An 18,059-nucleotide genomic window follows, 5' to 3' on the forward strand; every position below is an offset into this window, starting at 1 on the left:
TAATATTTTTATATACGAGGACTAATATCATTCAATGTGTCCTATGTCAAACAACGAATTTTTGTTGGGTAGGCAAAGATGTGGACGTACACTTGAAATCTCATCATTGTAATTATTGTCTGAGTTGTTATGTCATGCAGATTTGCAGTGCAATGTCGTTGATGTTTTAATTAGACGCATCTTCATTCTTGTTTGCATTCAATAATCCTATGCCTCGCTGAGATTAACGAAAATCATACTAAGTTCGTATACGTCTGTTCCAAGCAAGCCTTTAGCCTTTATTAAAGCATCCTTATATTTGTTTTACAGTAGAGCAGTTGGAGGTAATTTTCACTCTTTCTGAAATTGTAATTAAATTTTCATGATATACGAAGTCGCTATATGTCTCCTTTGTCCCTGGTCTATTTATAAATCAACCATATATATATATATGTATATATATATATATATATATATATATATATATATATATATATATATATATATATATATATATATATATATATATATATCGAGATAGAGAGAGAGAGTTGAAATTTACAGAAAATCAAAAGACCAAGACAGGTGTATGAAAAGCAAGCAGGTGTATTAGTTTTAGGCTCGGGAAAGTGAAAAAGTCATTTTACGTTTCGAGCCTACGCTCGTCAACAGAAAGAAATAAAAGAAAATAAACAGAGAGAGAATTAAAAACTTGTGGATTTAGCGGTCAAGCATGGTGACTGGTTAGGAAAAAAAGGATTGAAAAGAGAGGTTGAAAGAAGGGAAAATAATAAAGTATTGGTGATCCCAAAACGAAGGTGGGATATTATCAATGAAGAGAAAAAGGTGGGTAGGAGAGAAGAGAGGAAAGTGGTGTCAGCTGAAGAGAGGAGAAAAGGGGAGTCAGATAATGAGAGGAGGGAGTCAAATGAAGAGGGGAGAGAAATCAGATGAAGAGAGGAGATGGGTTGAGCCCATGTGGTGCAAAGGAACGAAAAGAAAAGATTAATTTCTGTTCACAGACAGGTGTTGTAGTGAATGACCGGTAGAGTGGAAATGGCACGAAACCGGGGTGTCATTACCGAGTCCGATGTCTCGGAACTCCTCCGCCAACTGGTCAGCGAAGGGGCGTCCAGTTTGACAGAGGTACAAATAACCGCAGAAAGAGCAGGAGCTGCTGTAAACGTTACAAGATGTGCAGTTAAAGGAGTCGGTGATATGATAGGGACAAAGAAAGAGGTGTTGGAGTGTTAAGAGCAAGTGTGGTAGCTTGGGCGGAAGGAGGTGAACGAGCAAGGCTGAGATGTGGGGTTACGGAAGAAACTGTGGGCCAGGAGCTCACGCAGGTTTTGGGCTCGTTTGAAGGAGGGAACCGCTGGAAGACTCGGAGAATGGTATGTTGGAGGGGCAGTGTGGGGAGGTGGTAGGTAAGAGGAAACGGGAGACGGGCAATGGAGGTGCGAGTGCTAGGAGAGAGAGAGAGAGAGAGAGAGAGAGAGAGAGATCAGAGCCACGGTCCAGAGAACGTGCCCTAGAAAGGGTTGTGTGGATAGTGGTGAGAGAATATCCACGAAGGATGAAGTGGCGAGTCATGAGTGGAAACTGAGTCTCAAATGTATGGTTGCCACCGGAAGAGGAATTAGGAGTAGGGGATGAAAAGCTTGGTGTAGGTAGGGTGGGAGGAGGAAGTTAAGGTAGGAGTGTGAGTTGGTGTGCTTGTATTGGATGGAGGTAATGAAAGGGAAGTGGTGTATATTGACAGAAACGTTGATAAATACGACAGAAGTGTTGAAAATAGTGCAGGTGAAGTCGAGGGCAGGATGGAAGGATTGGACAAAAGGGAGGAAGGAGTCTAGTTCTTCGCGGGAATGTGAGGTCGCGCCGAGACAGTCATCAATATAACGACCGTATTGTTCAGGAGTGGGATCAGTGAATCGTGCGAATATTTGTGTCTCAACGTAGCCAACAAACAGATTCACATACTTGGGGCCCATTCTCGTCCCCATTGTCTCTCCCGATTTTGTTGCTAAAACTCCCCCGCCAACGAGAAGCAGTTTAGGGAGAGAACAAGTTCGGCTAGACAAAGAAGTGTGGACGTGTCAGCTTGTGGGTTGGGTTGAAGTTCTCTAAAGTGTTTAAGTGCAAGAAGTCCTACGTTGTTATCGACCAAAGATGAAAAGCAAAGTCGATTTCGGCGGCATTTCATCCCAGAACGTAATCACACCAGCATAAAATAATAGGAAGAAGTCCTTTTAAGCTGTATATTATCAATGATTAGCAATCCAAATTATTTTAAGATTTTAGTTCAAATTTCGCCGAGTGACTTTAACTTTCATATTTTGTGCTCGTTAAAATAAGTAGCAGTTGAGCACCGGGGTCGATGTAATCGATGTACACTCTCCTCCGAAATTGCTGGCCTTGTGCCAAAATTTGAAACCACTATTGTAATTAATAGTGCATCTAGGACTTCATTAGTGACATATATTCAAATGAGGTTGTTACCATCAAATTTAGATTCCCGCAGGTGTTGACAGAATAATAATGAGTGCATCATCAAACAATATTAAGTTGCCAAAATCTTATACTAAGATCAAGATACGCATCTCATATTATATGAAGGAAAAGTTTAATTAACATAAAGATTAATTGCATCGTACAGCACATTTGATTATTTGGAAAACCATAACAGCAATATTAATTAACTAGCATTTTACAAAAATTAAGTCGTTAATTTCTACTTAAACCTAAGTTGTTACAAAACTGAAATTTATGCTAATACACTTAAGCCTCAATATTCTTGCGTGCTCGCGCGTACACACGTTCTTACTCACAAGCACACACACAAACACACGCACACATACACGTGCGCACAAAACACAAACTCCCCTACCACGCACAGACATGGGAGCGCAATCACATACAAACACGTGTGCCTCTGCGTGAGGGTAATGGATTCTGTCTTGAAGGATGCCAATTCGCTACCACCAAGTGAACTCTTAAACACATTCAACATCACAAACACAAAAGATTCGTATTTTAGTCTTACTCAAACGTGCTGAGATAGCTTAAATCTTCACTCAGCAAACTACGAATGTACAACAAAGTACTTGACTTTGTCCGACTTGATCTAACAAATGTATGTGTAATAGTTTCCCATGTGTTGATACTTTCTGCAAGAACTATTTTTTCTTCAATTGCTTTCTGGAAGTTGTTCTTTTAGTAGAGGGGTGAGATCATAGTTTTGCAGCTAGATTCATTATAACTTAGCTTGGGGATCATTCGGTCTAGTATTTCGTGAGCTGAAGACAATGGATGTATGTGAGGTACAAAAATCATTAATAACACAAAATAATACGTCTTTAACATTAGTTACTAAACAATACATATATATATATATATATATACAGAGAGAGGGGTAGAGAGGGAGTGAGGGGGAAACAGGGGGAGAGGGAGAGAGAGGGAGAGAGGGCGAGAGAGGGAGAGAGGGAGAGAGGGAGAGAGGGAGAGAGGGCGAGAGGGGAGGGCAGGGGAGAAGGGGAGAGAAGGAGATACATAAATTTATACATGTATATATATTTCCATATTTATATAGATATATATTTATATATATATATATATATATTGGGTTGTCCGGAAAGTTCGTGCCGATTTATAGTAGCTTGTCTTTGAACTTATTTGCCATGAAAACACCACAATTCAGCGAAGAGGGTATTTTCAAGTTGAAAGAAAGATGGAGACGCATTGTGTAACCAAATGGTTCATATTTGGTTGATTAAAATGTAATGGGAAGTATTTCTTGACCATTTACTTTCCTTTAAATATCGGCTCGATTCCAGGCAGTGACCTGAATAATAATCATAATAATAATAATAATAATAATGATAATAATAATGATAATTATTTATATATATATATATATATATATATATATATATATATATATATATATATATATATATATATATATATATATATATATATATTTATATATATATATATATATATATATATATATGCATATCTATATCTATTAGTCTATCTCCCTCTTTCTCTCTCTGTTTATATATGTGTGTGTGTCTGTCTGTCTGCGCGCGCGTGTGCACTATGATAGATGATGTCTTTCATCAAAATGTGGTTGCATGTATAAACAATTGCTATTCAACAAGTGTCTTACACATGAGTCTACATTTGTGCCTATAATTTTGTAAAGCTCATTTGAGTTCTGTGTTGACAAATTTAAGTGTCGCCAAAGGTCATGTGTCCATGAATACGTACTCACATAGAAACATAAGGTCATACATAGTACGTACGTTTATAACATCATTCTCGCGAAAATCATCACTATCGACCCCAAAGTTCAGATGGTGAGACTCAGAATATGTAGCTTATCAGGCATAAAAAAATTAATTAGAAACAGTGTAGCACATTTTTAATTATCTATATCGTACTTATCAAAGATTGGCAAAATGTCTGTTGAATTTTCAGAAGCGCAGGTGTTATTAAAACTGCTCTTATTTTTTCATCTATGGAGCGATAAAATCGTGGTGAACCAGTTTATAAACGTTTGGAGTGAAAATGGTATTACGTTCTTCCAGTTCTATAATTAAGAGATGCGGAAATATGTACATTATTTACATTTCATGAATAATTGTCCTCATCTAGCTTGTTGTTAGCACAACGCTTCGGCTGATAAACTCTCCAGCCTTCATCAGGTGTCTTTGCGAAATTTCGAACTTGGGTTCTCATTCCTGAGGTATTTTTCGATGTTTATTATTATTATTATTATTATTTTATGTTTGACTTCTGTTTTGCATTTGTACAAGTTGGATCCAAGTCTCACCCAGAGACCTCAAGAGACAACAAGTTAGAAGTTCATGTAGGTGTTATGCCTAGGGTACCATATATTTGGATTTGTACAGTTTTGTTCAAGTGAATGTTTAAGAAACCATAAGAAAATTATGTGTTTGCTTTAAAATTTGAGATCACATAGACAGTATTTTACGTAGGATATGGGCAGTTCCCATCAGCACTATCTTTTGAACTTCAGCCATTTTGGGGTTTCCTGGAATCTGTTCTAGGTAGTAATCAGCCCGTTTCGCTGTTATTATTATTATTATTATTATTATTATTATTATTATTATTATTATTATTATTATTATTATTATTATTATTATTATTATATGCGCACGGTCATATGGTGTAGTGGTTAAGAGCGCGGGCTACTAGCCCCAAGATTCCGAGTTCAATTCCAGGCAGTGACCTGAATAATGATAATAATAATTATTATTATAACAAGTAACTGTAGAATATGTGGAGATGGATAAGAAACAATAAATCATATTATCTCTGGCTGCCCAGTCCTGGCTAAGAAGGAATATATTCACAGACACTACAGAGCTGGGACCTATGTGCACAGGAAGCTATGCCAACACTATGGAATAACAACAGAAAAAAGATGGTATAAACACACGCCAGAAAGGGTCACAGAAAACGAGAAAGCAACCATACTCTGGGATATGCCAATACACACAGATAGAGAAATTAAGGCAAATAAACTATCCCCCCAAACATTTCGGGCCTTGTGCCTAGAGTAGAAAATAATATTTAATCCTCCTGTATTTCTAGCTTACTCAAGACTTACATCGGTCCTTGTCTCTTTCTTTTCCTCTCTCTCCTTCTGTGTATATATATATATATATATATATATATATATATATATATATATATATATATAAAGGCGGTGCTCCAGCATGGCCGCAGTCAAAATGGCTGAAACAAGTAAAAGAATAAAAGAATATATATACATATATATATATATATATATATATATATATATATATATATATATTTCTTATTTATATGTTTCAGCCAAGTGGCTGCGGTCATGCTGGTGCATGCTATATATATATATAGGAATTTCTCTCTATCTGTCTCTCTCTCTCTCTCTCTCTCTCTCTCTCTCTCTCTCTCTCTCTCTCTCCTCTCTCTCTCTCTTCAGATACACAAACGTATAAAGCTGTTGGTGTTGCTGCTACTGTTGTTATATATACTAATAAACATTATAAACAAAATGAAAATATCTGAAATATGGATGTTTCTATTGTGTTAATTCTCAGTATCGTTTCAGCCAAGATTAAACAATATGGTGCTGGCATTATGTTCATAATTAGTAAATCTAAGAAAGGGATTATTGGCATATTTATAGTAGCATTGTTCCTTAGAGTTTTTGGGTGCTGCAGGTGTTAATGGAGGAATTATGCTTGCCTGTCAAATGTGCATTAAGTAACCAAATCTTATAATAAGAACAGGAGATATGTTATATTATGAGCGTAAATAGTATTAATTAACACGTGGGTTAATTGCATCGTACGCTACATCAGTGTTGTTGGGTTTTAATTAACTATGTATTTTTTCTCCAAAATTAAGTCGCTAATTTCTGCTTAAATGTACGTTAGAAAATTGAAACTTAAGCTCTCACATGTGTACGTTTATAGGCTTCAGCTCACACACACACACACATATATATATATATATATATATATATATATATATATATATATATATATATATATATATATATATTCGATATATATATATTCGATATATATACATATATATATATCGAATGCCTTCCCTCCTTTATTCATTCTATTCCTTCCTCACATGTGTTCTTTCATTCTCTTCACTTTACTTCTTCCCTTCCAAATTATCACTTCGCTTTCCCTTTTCTCTTTATCTTTCTTCCACATGCTTCTTTTCTTCCAAATGCCTGTTTTCTCCCAAACCATCCCCCACATCCTTGTATCATTCTTTCAGAGTCCCGTTTTGCTATAACCAGAAATGACTTTGGGGAAAGTAGCATTGATGTTCTAGGTAATTCAACTTTTCTCAACTGATATATAATCGTATTGAGTAACGAATACTGGAAACAAGTGTCGAGGGTTCCAGTTGATGTGATCAACGGAACAGCGTTCTAGTGAAATTAACGAGCAAGTGGCTGAGCACTCTACAGACACTTGTACCCTTAACGTAGTTCTCGGGGATATTCAGCGTGACACAGAGTGACAAGGCTGACCCTTTGAGTTACAGGCACAACAGAAACAGGAAGTAAGAGTGAGAGAAAGTTGTGGTGAAAGAGTACAGCAGGGTTCGCCACCATCCCCTGCTGGAGCCTCGAGGAGCTTTTAGGTGTTTTGGCTCAATAAGCACTCACAACGCCCGGTCTGGGAATCGAAACCGCGATCCTATGACCGCGAGTCCGCTGCCCTAACCACTGGGCCATTGCGCCTCCACGAACTGGAAACAAGTGTAAGCCAAATTTATTCCAATAAAGGAAAGATATGTAATGATCATGTTTATACTTTGTCTTGTATATCACTCTATGTAATTGGATAACTGGAGTACAACCATGGATTTACAGTATGGAGTAGGGATGAACTATAACCTCTAACCCTGCCGCAGGAATATTGGACTTCACCAATCTAAACAATATTGTTAGCCTTGTATACTAACAGAAAGATCGTGAAATATTTGGCCTGAATTGATAATCCCTCTCAAATAACTAAGATATATATATACAATCTTTTACTTGTTTTACTCATTAAACTGCGGCCACGCGAGGGCACACTTTGAAGAAATTTAGTCACACGTGTCGAACCCAGTATTTATAGTTAGTTCAAGCCTGGTACTTAATCTAGCGGTCTCTTTTGCCAGATCGCTATGTTACGGAGATGTAAACACGCCACTGTTTGATAGCCAGTGTTAAGTGTGTTTTCGTTCCCGTAACTTAGCAGTTCGACATAAGAAACTGATATAATAAGTACCAGGCTTGAAAACAATAAGTACTGGGGATCGATTCCTTCGACACAATTCTTCAAGCCAGTGATCCAGCACATCCACGCTTCAATGAGTGAAAATAGTTAAATAATATAGGAATATGTGTGTCAAGAAGCTTGCTTCCCTGCCATATGTTTCTAGGTTCAGTCCCACTGCGTGGAACCTTAGGCAAGTGTCTTCTACTATAGATTCGAGTCGAACAAAACCTTGTGAGTGTATTTAGTACACAGAAATTAAAAGAAGCCCGTCATATATATATATATATATATATATATATATATATATATATATATATATATATATATATATATATATATATATATATATATATATATATACAGATATATATATACATATATATATATATATATATATATATATATATATATATATATATATATATATATATATATATATATATGTATGTATGCATGTATGTATGTATGTATGTATATATGTATTTGTGTGTTTGTTTGTCCCCCCACCATAGCAGATAAAATGCTAAGAAAAGAAACAAAGTAACATTCAGTCATTGTTGCCATGAGTGCGAAATATAGTGATATAGATTTTCCTAATTTTAAAGATATAATAAGGTATTTTGTTCACAAAATTTGGATGAAATTGGAAGTTTCTGACGAGAATATTTCAACTGTATCAAATGGGGGGAAAAAAAGTAGTCTAATTGCATAGACATACTAAGGACTTCAAAGTCCGCACCTTGAATTCCAAACATCGATGATGATCCCAGGAAGTCAATGTGCCAAGTGCCAATCGAAAAATATTCTCAAGTGTCGGAGTGGACTATGTGAAGTGGGACAGTCTTGACAAGTTGTATGTACTTCGAAGAAACCAAGTCATTGTTTGCAAAGAGAGTCGTTTGATCTGTGTCAAGTGGTTAGTTAGAAAGTTAAAAGCCTTCGCGAACAGATGTTCTTCGCTTCTGATTACTAAACCTTCGACCAGGATCAAAATCTAACAGGCGAAATGACAGATGATTTCACGCAGATCTTTCTGGTATCCTCAGTGTGATTCTCAGAGTGCTGAAACTTTGATTTCTGTGAAAGGTGAGTAACGAGGTTCATTTCATGTCACCTGACATCTTTCCACAGAGTCTTAGAATAAATGCTGCTGGATGCTTTCACTGGATGGATGAAGTACACACACACACACACACACACACACACACACACACACACACACACACACACACACACACACACACACACACACACACACACACACACATATATATATATATATAATAATTTTTTTGATAAAACTTTAAAAATTTTGTTCGTTTTTTGTAATTGTGAAATTTTTTCGCCATGAACGGTTTGTGTTTTTAAACGGAATGTATTTTTTCTGATGTTATATTTATTCCTGAATGATGTGTAAAGAAATTTTCATTTAAGCCTCTTAATGAATTATTTATACTGAAATATATATTGAAGAAGATAAATATGTGCTTTTGAATTTATACGTTTTTGCGTCGTAACTCCTTTATTATTATTAATATAACCAAAACGATCGATTCTTGAAGAGTCTGCATACCTTCACTGTCGTTTTTTGCTGCTATTTTGGTGATGATTTTTTTAAGTTAGCTTACCAATTATTTTTGTTGGTAGTTAATTTAAAATATATTGTTATTGAATTATATATATATATATATATATATATATATATATATATATATATATATATATATATATATATATATACTTTATTTAAAAGCAGCAGAAATATACGTTCTCGTTCATCGGACAGTAACTGTCCGATGAACGGGAACGTGAAACTCAGAGTAACGTTTTTTTTGTTATATTTCTGCTGCTTTTAAATAAAGCATATTACTCTACCTCTGGTATTTGAGTACTCTTTTTTCCACCTTGTTGCACATTTCATGTGCTTACTCCGGTATATATATATATATATATATATATATATATATATATAAAATGTATGTATATGTGTGTGTGCGTGTACTTGAAAAATGCAATGTAATTAATTGGTCATTCTTGAAATACGTATGTACTTGTCAATTTTTCATGTTCCTCCAGCATTTAAGTGTACCTCAGGTTAATGTAGTTTGTATTCAACACCCTATTAAAACAACGTGTAATACATCATAAATAATACTAGTAATAATGCTATAACTTGATTTCCAGATATAAATACTGTAACATACAAAAATACGTTATACATCACGTCCCTTTATCACACAAATACAGATTAAAGAATATATTGACATGATAGAATAGAATATCCAATTATATACAAAATTTCCCTTACTTAGAATTGGAATTTTATTCTCTTCCATAAACAAAGTACTAAATTAAGAAATCCACAGAGGACAAGAAATGCTAATGAATCTAACAAACTAACAGTCTACGACAGAGCAATACGTGCTAATATATATATAACGACAAAAATATTGAAGTTACAAATGTTATCAATAAGAACGAACCACACACATGTGAACCAGTGAACAATCAACTAATGTAAATTGTGTTCTATAAAATTGGTTAGAGATGTGAAAATTGTAAAATTTCAAGAGTTCAGTTGTCTATCACCGGTTCATTATCTACATCACTTTATTACTTCAAAACATTAGGACTCATAAGTTCGGAGCTCAATCCTGTCTCCTTAGTTTGTAAGTGACTAACATTACAATACCCACTCTTGAATAGGACTCCGGTCCATCGCTTTTGCTGAAATTCTTTCACACGCTGATAGTAATGAAGTGTTTTGCTCAGGAACGCAACGTGCCGTCCGGTTTAGTAATCAAAGCTCATGATTTTTCGGTCATGAATGCAACACTAGGCTACGCACCTTCAGACTATTCACATCTAACAAGACACTGGAAAATAAATTAGTCAGGAGTAGAGTCAGATTGATGAAAATATTAAAAGCATGACAAATATCGATCAGCTTTAAAATTGAAATTTGATCCCATTGGGTTGCCATCGGTTTCTGTTCCTATCAAATTCGTAGTAACGTGAAATATATCGAGTCTAGTTCGCCTTCCATTGGAGAATTTCTAACATACATAAACCCGCGAGCAGAGGTTTCTCTAAGTCTTTCTTTTTTTATATTTACTTATATCTCTTAATAACGTAAGAATTAAATTAGCAAAACAAGTGATTCAGCGAACCATTTTAACTAATGTAAATTACTGCCTTCCTTTCTAAAACCATTCAACAACAACGTATTCCTGATTTACTGTATTACGATATCAATTTTGTTACTTTTTCGTTAATATTGTCTGGCATTTCATGAAATTTATAAAAATAAAATGTCTACAGTTTCATTTCAGATTAGAATCTATTAATATTCTTATTTTACTTTTCTTCCGGTTTCTCAATTGTATTCCCATTCAGGTCAACAGTTCCTTTCATTTCAATTCAAATATAACAAATCTTCTACTATCAAGATGACATTGTTACATATATATATATATATATATATATATATATATATATACATATATATATATATATATATATATATATATATATATATATATATATATATATATATATATATATATTTGTTTTTCAGAACAGCTAGCTTTTTGACTTCTATTTAATCAAAATAAATTAAATCAATGAAAAATATTTGCAATGAAATATTTTAACTAAAAAACAAATTGTGTTTCGCTAAACTAATTTTTAATGTTCTATTAGAATACGTTGCTTTGACATTTCATTCGTCTTTACATACTGATCTCAAATCACAACGAGGTCGAGTTGGCTTTCATCTTCTTGGTGTTTGACAAAATATATACCATTTAAATTAGTACTAGGGTCGCTGTAATGGACTAGCTCCACCAAGCAAAATTTCAGCCCCGTATGTATTATAGAAAGGATTATAATTCGCTGTTTGGAACAAGACAGAGGAGAAAGTTTCGAACAATTTTCTGACCATTGCTAGGGTTGCCTTGTACCAGAAGGCTTTTAGCCTCTAACAATATTCCATTGATCCATTTCCTAAAATATGAGTTGTAAACTACTTTAAACTATTGTGTCGAAAGGGATCTATCAATAATCTGGATGTATTGCTTCAATTCTCAAGAATTTCTTGTTTTTACGAAAATGGCTTTACCACTTTCAAAATTTCAGTACAAATTTCAGTACAAATTTAAAACATGTATTTATGCCATATCATGTTGATGTGAGCAACATCTAATAATGGAAATTTTAAAATTTCTACTTTATTCAGACTTATTAAAATGAGCCGTTGTTGATTTTGTATATTCACAGTTGGCTTGTTGTAGAATATGAAGTATCACAACAAAATAACTCCTTGTATTTTGTCCGAGGTCCCACTTTTTGTACACCCACGGTTTAAATAAAATATATTTCTAACATTACAACAAGGTCAAACATTTATTTGAAGTGGGTGTACAATAGGTCGCATTGTCACAAGTTATTCTTGGATGCATTGTTTTATCGTCCCCGTAAGGATAAAAGAGTAGATAACTAAGATGGACTTGAACTTGGAGCGTTAAAAAAATGGCTAAATATTGCGAGGCATTTTCTTTGATATTTTACCGATTCTTTCATTTCTTTACAATTCCTTTTATGTAAAAATATAGACGCCCGATCAACCATTTGGGGGGGAAAATGTTATATTCCATTAAATACTTGGATAATGTATAATCTTGCGAAAAGGAATGACACAAAGCAATTTTGATTTCAGTTGAATTTGAACTCAGAACGTAACAGACGATAAATATATAAACCAAATGATATATCTATTTCGCCAACTCACTAATTTTAAATTACTGTTTTTATCAAGAGATCTCTAAGTCTTTTACGAAGAACACACGGGTTGTATGTATTTCTCGCTAATATCACTTCATTTTGATTGTTCACTAGGCAACCAGATGCTTCGAGGAAAATTAATCAGAATATTAACTGATCAATCGCAATGATAACACTTCAATTAGGGATTGAAACCGCCTTCATTCCCAGATCATATGGTGTGGCCTTCTGCACCACAGTACACATGCCACTACATGTTAATTAATTTTGTATTGAATTCTTAAATTTTGAATTATTTTCTGCGTTCACATTCCGCCGACTTCGACTTTTCTTTTGGTCCTTCGGAATCGAAAAAATAAGTACCAGACAAGGGGGACGATATCAACCGAGGATCTCGCAACCACAAAGTTTCAATCCTTTAGTAGAAAGAATTATATCTAGAATAAAAAGTGGCGCCCTGCTAAAATCGTTAGCGCGTCAGAGAAAATGCTTATCGACATTTTTTTCCGATATTCTATTCGTTCAAATCCCATCGAGGCGAACTTTACCTTTCATGCATTCAGGGTTGACAAAATAAAGTACCACTCAAATACTGAGACTGATTTACTAGACTACCCTTTCCTGTTCAAACTTCTACCTTTGTGCCAACATTTGGAACATTATATCTTGAATTCTATGTTGTTGCTGGCACTCCGTCGCTTACGACGTCGAGTGTTCCAGCTGATCCGATCAACGGAACAGCCTGCTCGTGAAATTAACGTGCAAGTGGCTGAGCACTCCACAGACACGTGTACCCTTAACGTAGTTCTCGGGGATATTCAGCGTGACAAGGCTGACTCTTTGAATTACAGGCACAACAGAAACAAGAAGTAAGAGTGAGAGAAAGATGTGGTGAAAGAGTACAGCAGGGTTCGCCACCATCCCCTGCCGGAGCCTCGTGGAGCTTTAGGTGTTTTCACTGAATAAACACTCACAACGCTCGGTCTGGGAATCGAAACCGCGATCCTACGACCGCGAGTCAGCTGCCCTAACCACTGGGCCATTGCGCCTCCACTTTAAATTATATGTATATATTGAATCAGTAAATGGACATAAAGAAAAAGAAAAGAGAGAAGGAAATATAATACTCTCAGGAACTCAATTTCTTGTGTCATAAAAATCATATAGCTAACTCTTTGCGTCTATAAATATAAAATGTACCTCACAAGTTTAATGCACTAAATATTTGGAGATATCGGGTGCGTATAATTTATGCATTACCATCCTATGAATTTACTTCTCTTATTTGTAGAAAATTATCTTGGATTAGTTTTGATGTAAATAATTATCTTTCACTCACACACTCTTCATTAATTTTGAAGTATAAAATTACGTGTCTTTAATACTAGTTTATCCCTTGTATTAGACCCAACTCAAACCAACCTTCGTATTTACATATCATGTGTCAGTTCACTAAAATTAATATCTCGCCCAATGAATACGAAATTACATTTTACTAAACAAAGCTCATTGTTCGGTTTGTTTGTACAAAACGGTTACGTTTATATACTATACTTGTTCTATATGACGTCATATAGTGTTTATATAACTTGTATTGAGTATTTACCAGATAATAACTCCACGTTTTCAATTCAGTTCGATATCAGACAATATTTCATCATTATATAACATTCGTCCATTAATACACACACACACATGCGCACACACAGAGAACACACTCATATATATAGATATACAATATATATTATATGCATGTGAATGTATACACATACACTTATATGTATATACATACATACACACATACATACATGCATACATACATACATACATACATACATACATACATACATATGTCCGTACGTACGTACATATGTATGTATGTATGTGCGAATGCGTGTGTATGTATTTACTGACTTATACTTTGTATATTTGAAGTTTTAAAACTATATCATAGACAAAAGTGTATTTTTATTGTTCCTTTCAAACTTGAAACTGCAACGGTTAGCTGGAATGTTGAATTCTGTTATATGTGACTTCGGGAAGTTGTAGATAATGTTTGCGTTAAAACTTCAATGAATAACCTGGTTGCATAATCTGGAAGCACTCATTTACCAATGAAATTGTATGCACATTAAAACACTGCATTAAATTTCTAGTTGCCGAAAGCTCCACAGATTCATCGATGACTTTCCATGAACTTATTCGTCCTGTCTCTTCCTACATCTCGCAGTATTATATATCGGCAATGTACAAGTTGTACAGTTATTCATACTAGCTTTCAACAGTTGTGCTTCAACATAGCTATAACCGTCAATCATTCAAGGAATACAGAGTGGTTCGATCATGAAAATATTTACTTAAGTATAAACACACGGCGAACATTGAAAAGAAAAGAAAAAAACGATAAAAGATTACGAAATATCACAAATATATTTGGGAAATAATAAATGTAAATAACAATCATTTTTTAATCATTGTTATTTGGCTGTTAATTCATACACGAATAACTTGCAAGGGTATTTTAGAAAGTGTAATTGCCTTCCAAGTCTATTGTATACTATTATATAGTTGTGCATGTGTACTCTTTATAAAATGTCTGAGAGAGAGAGAGAGATGGCGAGGAAGGGAGAGAGGGGAGATAGATAGGAAGAGAAAGAGCAAGGTAAATAGAAAAAAACACTTCATTTGAAAGTTCTACTTACTCAGAAGAAATATTGAATTTAAAGAAAATGTAAAATCTTATTCGTTAAGTTCAAGAAAAGAAGCAGTTACTATTGATAAATGAAGGCAACCACTCGGACGTAGGACTCCTAAACCAGAAAGAAAATATCTGACAAACAAACAAGCAACGACGAAAGCAACAATAAGGAAAACAAATAAGAGAGAGCAATAAAATAATATAAAATAAAATACACCCAATCACAATGCATTTGCGTAGAACTTTATGGTAACCTCTGTTGTTAATCGTAATACGTGCTTCAGTGGAGCGTAAAAACCACTTAATGGGTGATTAACAAACACAAGGTAAAGAGAGCCAATCAGAATTTACATTCAACTAAAATTTACTTTAGTTTACATTGAAGAGGTCTTAAAACATTTTATCATAGTTCGTGTGGAGTTTGCATTACATCATGGTTTTCCTTCCTTTTTCTTTTCTGATTTCATTTGAAAATCATTCGGACCAAACTAGTTTCTTCGACTCTGCTCATTGATAACATAGATGAAACTCTCTAACAACATCAACAATAGTTACAGCAGTATGATTCCTACACATATGTGCGGAAAAACAAAGCGAGCGTAAATTAGTTCATTTTGCCAAGTTTTCCTGATTCAACTTGAGTTTTTTTTCTTTTAATGTTTAGATACAGGAAAGTGAAGAGGTTGAGTTTCAAGGTCTTCTGTAATTTCCAACTTGTTTGTAGGTGACTGATTTACTGTTTCACTGTGCAGACAAGCGCTTATATTAAGGTATATTTCTTGGCTTTTCTATGTGTGTGTGTGTGTGTGTGTGTGTGTGTATGGGTGCGTGCTAGACGTTGTATATTTGAGAGGGTCCTACATATTTGTGCACTTGTTAAACGAAGCGTCTCAATCCCTTTTTGCAGCGTCATTTTTTAAAAAAATTACGTCAATCTATGTTTGTGTCTACTAAGATTGTGTATATATAGATATACAAGTACAGCTTCACACAAACACGCACACAAGCACACACAAACATACATACATACACTAGCACATACACTAACACACATAATATAATACAAGCTGCCGATTGATGCCGTTACATATCACATGATGTAAAGGTGCACGCACATGTATGTACATACTGAAACAACATTCAAGGATGTATGTATAAGTATATGTGTATATGTGTGTATATATACATACATACATACATATATATATATATATATATATATATATATATATATATATATATATATATATATATATATATATATAACACACACACACACACACACATACACACACACAAACACACACACCACACACACGTAATAAAAATAATTCTGGAATGGAATTTATAAATATTCAATATATGGCAACGCGCGTTTCCCTAAATCACATGACTTTAATGAGTACAGTATAGTCCGTAGTATCCATTGGCATCCAGTTGATCATCATCAATAATTAATTTCATCAGATGTTACCATAAGAGAATTTAAAGATATATATATATATATATATATATATATATATATGTGTGTGTGTGTGTGTGTGTGTGTGTGTGTGTGTGTGTGTGTGTGTGTGTGTGTGTGTGTACGTATGTATATATATGTGCGTATGTATATTAAACTGAACAAAATAATTCTCTCCTTTTAGGTGCAGACTGAATAACATTGACACTTTCATCCACTGGTTATATAAAAGAAATATATACTTGCAAATATTAGTTTTCATCCACCGGCTTTCGGGTTCACTCACACTACCTAGAACCTTGGCCAGTGTCTTCTTCTGTAGCCCTAGAACGATCAGTGCGCTATGAATGAATTTAGTATTCCGTCGTATATATATATATATATATATATATCTCCCCCTTTTCTTAGCTCTCCTGAAAAAAGAATTTCTAACTTCCGGTCAGTCATTATTATGATCAGCCATTATTATGATTGACCGTTGACTGAACACTATTCAATTTTCTCCTTGTCTCAGTATTCTTTCTGTTGAAGAGCGTAGATCGAAACGTCAAAGACTTTCCGTATTCCCGAGCGTCATACTAATGCATCCTTTTGTTATTTACACCACCTATCCTCGTCTGTTGTTGTTTTTTCGTACATTCTCCCATATATATATATATATATATATATATATATATATATATATATATATATATATATCGAGGCACTCAGTCGGTTACGAAGACGAGGGTTCCAATTGATCCGATCAACAGAAAAGCCTGCTCGTGACATTAATGTACATGCGGCTGACAATCCACAGACACGTGTACTCGGGGAGATTCAGTGTGACACAGAGTGTGACAAGGCTGGCCCTTCGAAATATAGGTACAAGAAAAACAAAAGAAAGAGTGAGAGAAATTTTGGTGAAAGAGTACCCCAGGGTTCGCCAGCCCCACCCCTTGCTGGATTCTCATGGAGTTTTAGGTGTTTTCGCTTAATAAACACTCACAACGCCCGGCCTGAGAATCGAAACCGTGATCCTGCTGCCCTAACCACTGGGACATTGCGCATCCACTATATATATATATATATATATATATATATATATATATATATATATATATATATATATATATACAAACACACACACACACACACACACACACACACACACACATATATATATATATATATATATATATATATGTGTATATATATATACATATATATTTGGTTGGGTGAGTATGTGTGTGGATGTTTGTAAGTGGGTATACGTAACCTATCGCGATTTCAAATCCGATGTTGGTTCGCGTATGACTCCGTAACATAACAACTCACCAAAAGT

The sequence above is a fragment of the Octopus bimaculoides genome, chromosome 6, assembly GCF_046866305.1.
Source record: "Octopus bimaculoides isolate indiv1 chromosome 6, ASM4686630v1, whole genome shotgun sequence".
NCBI classification, from domain to species: Eukaryota; Metazoa; Mollusca; class Cephalopoda; order Octopoda; family Octopodidae; genus Octopus; species Octopus bimaculoides.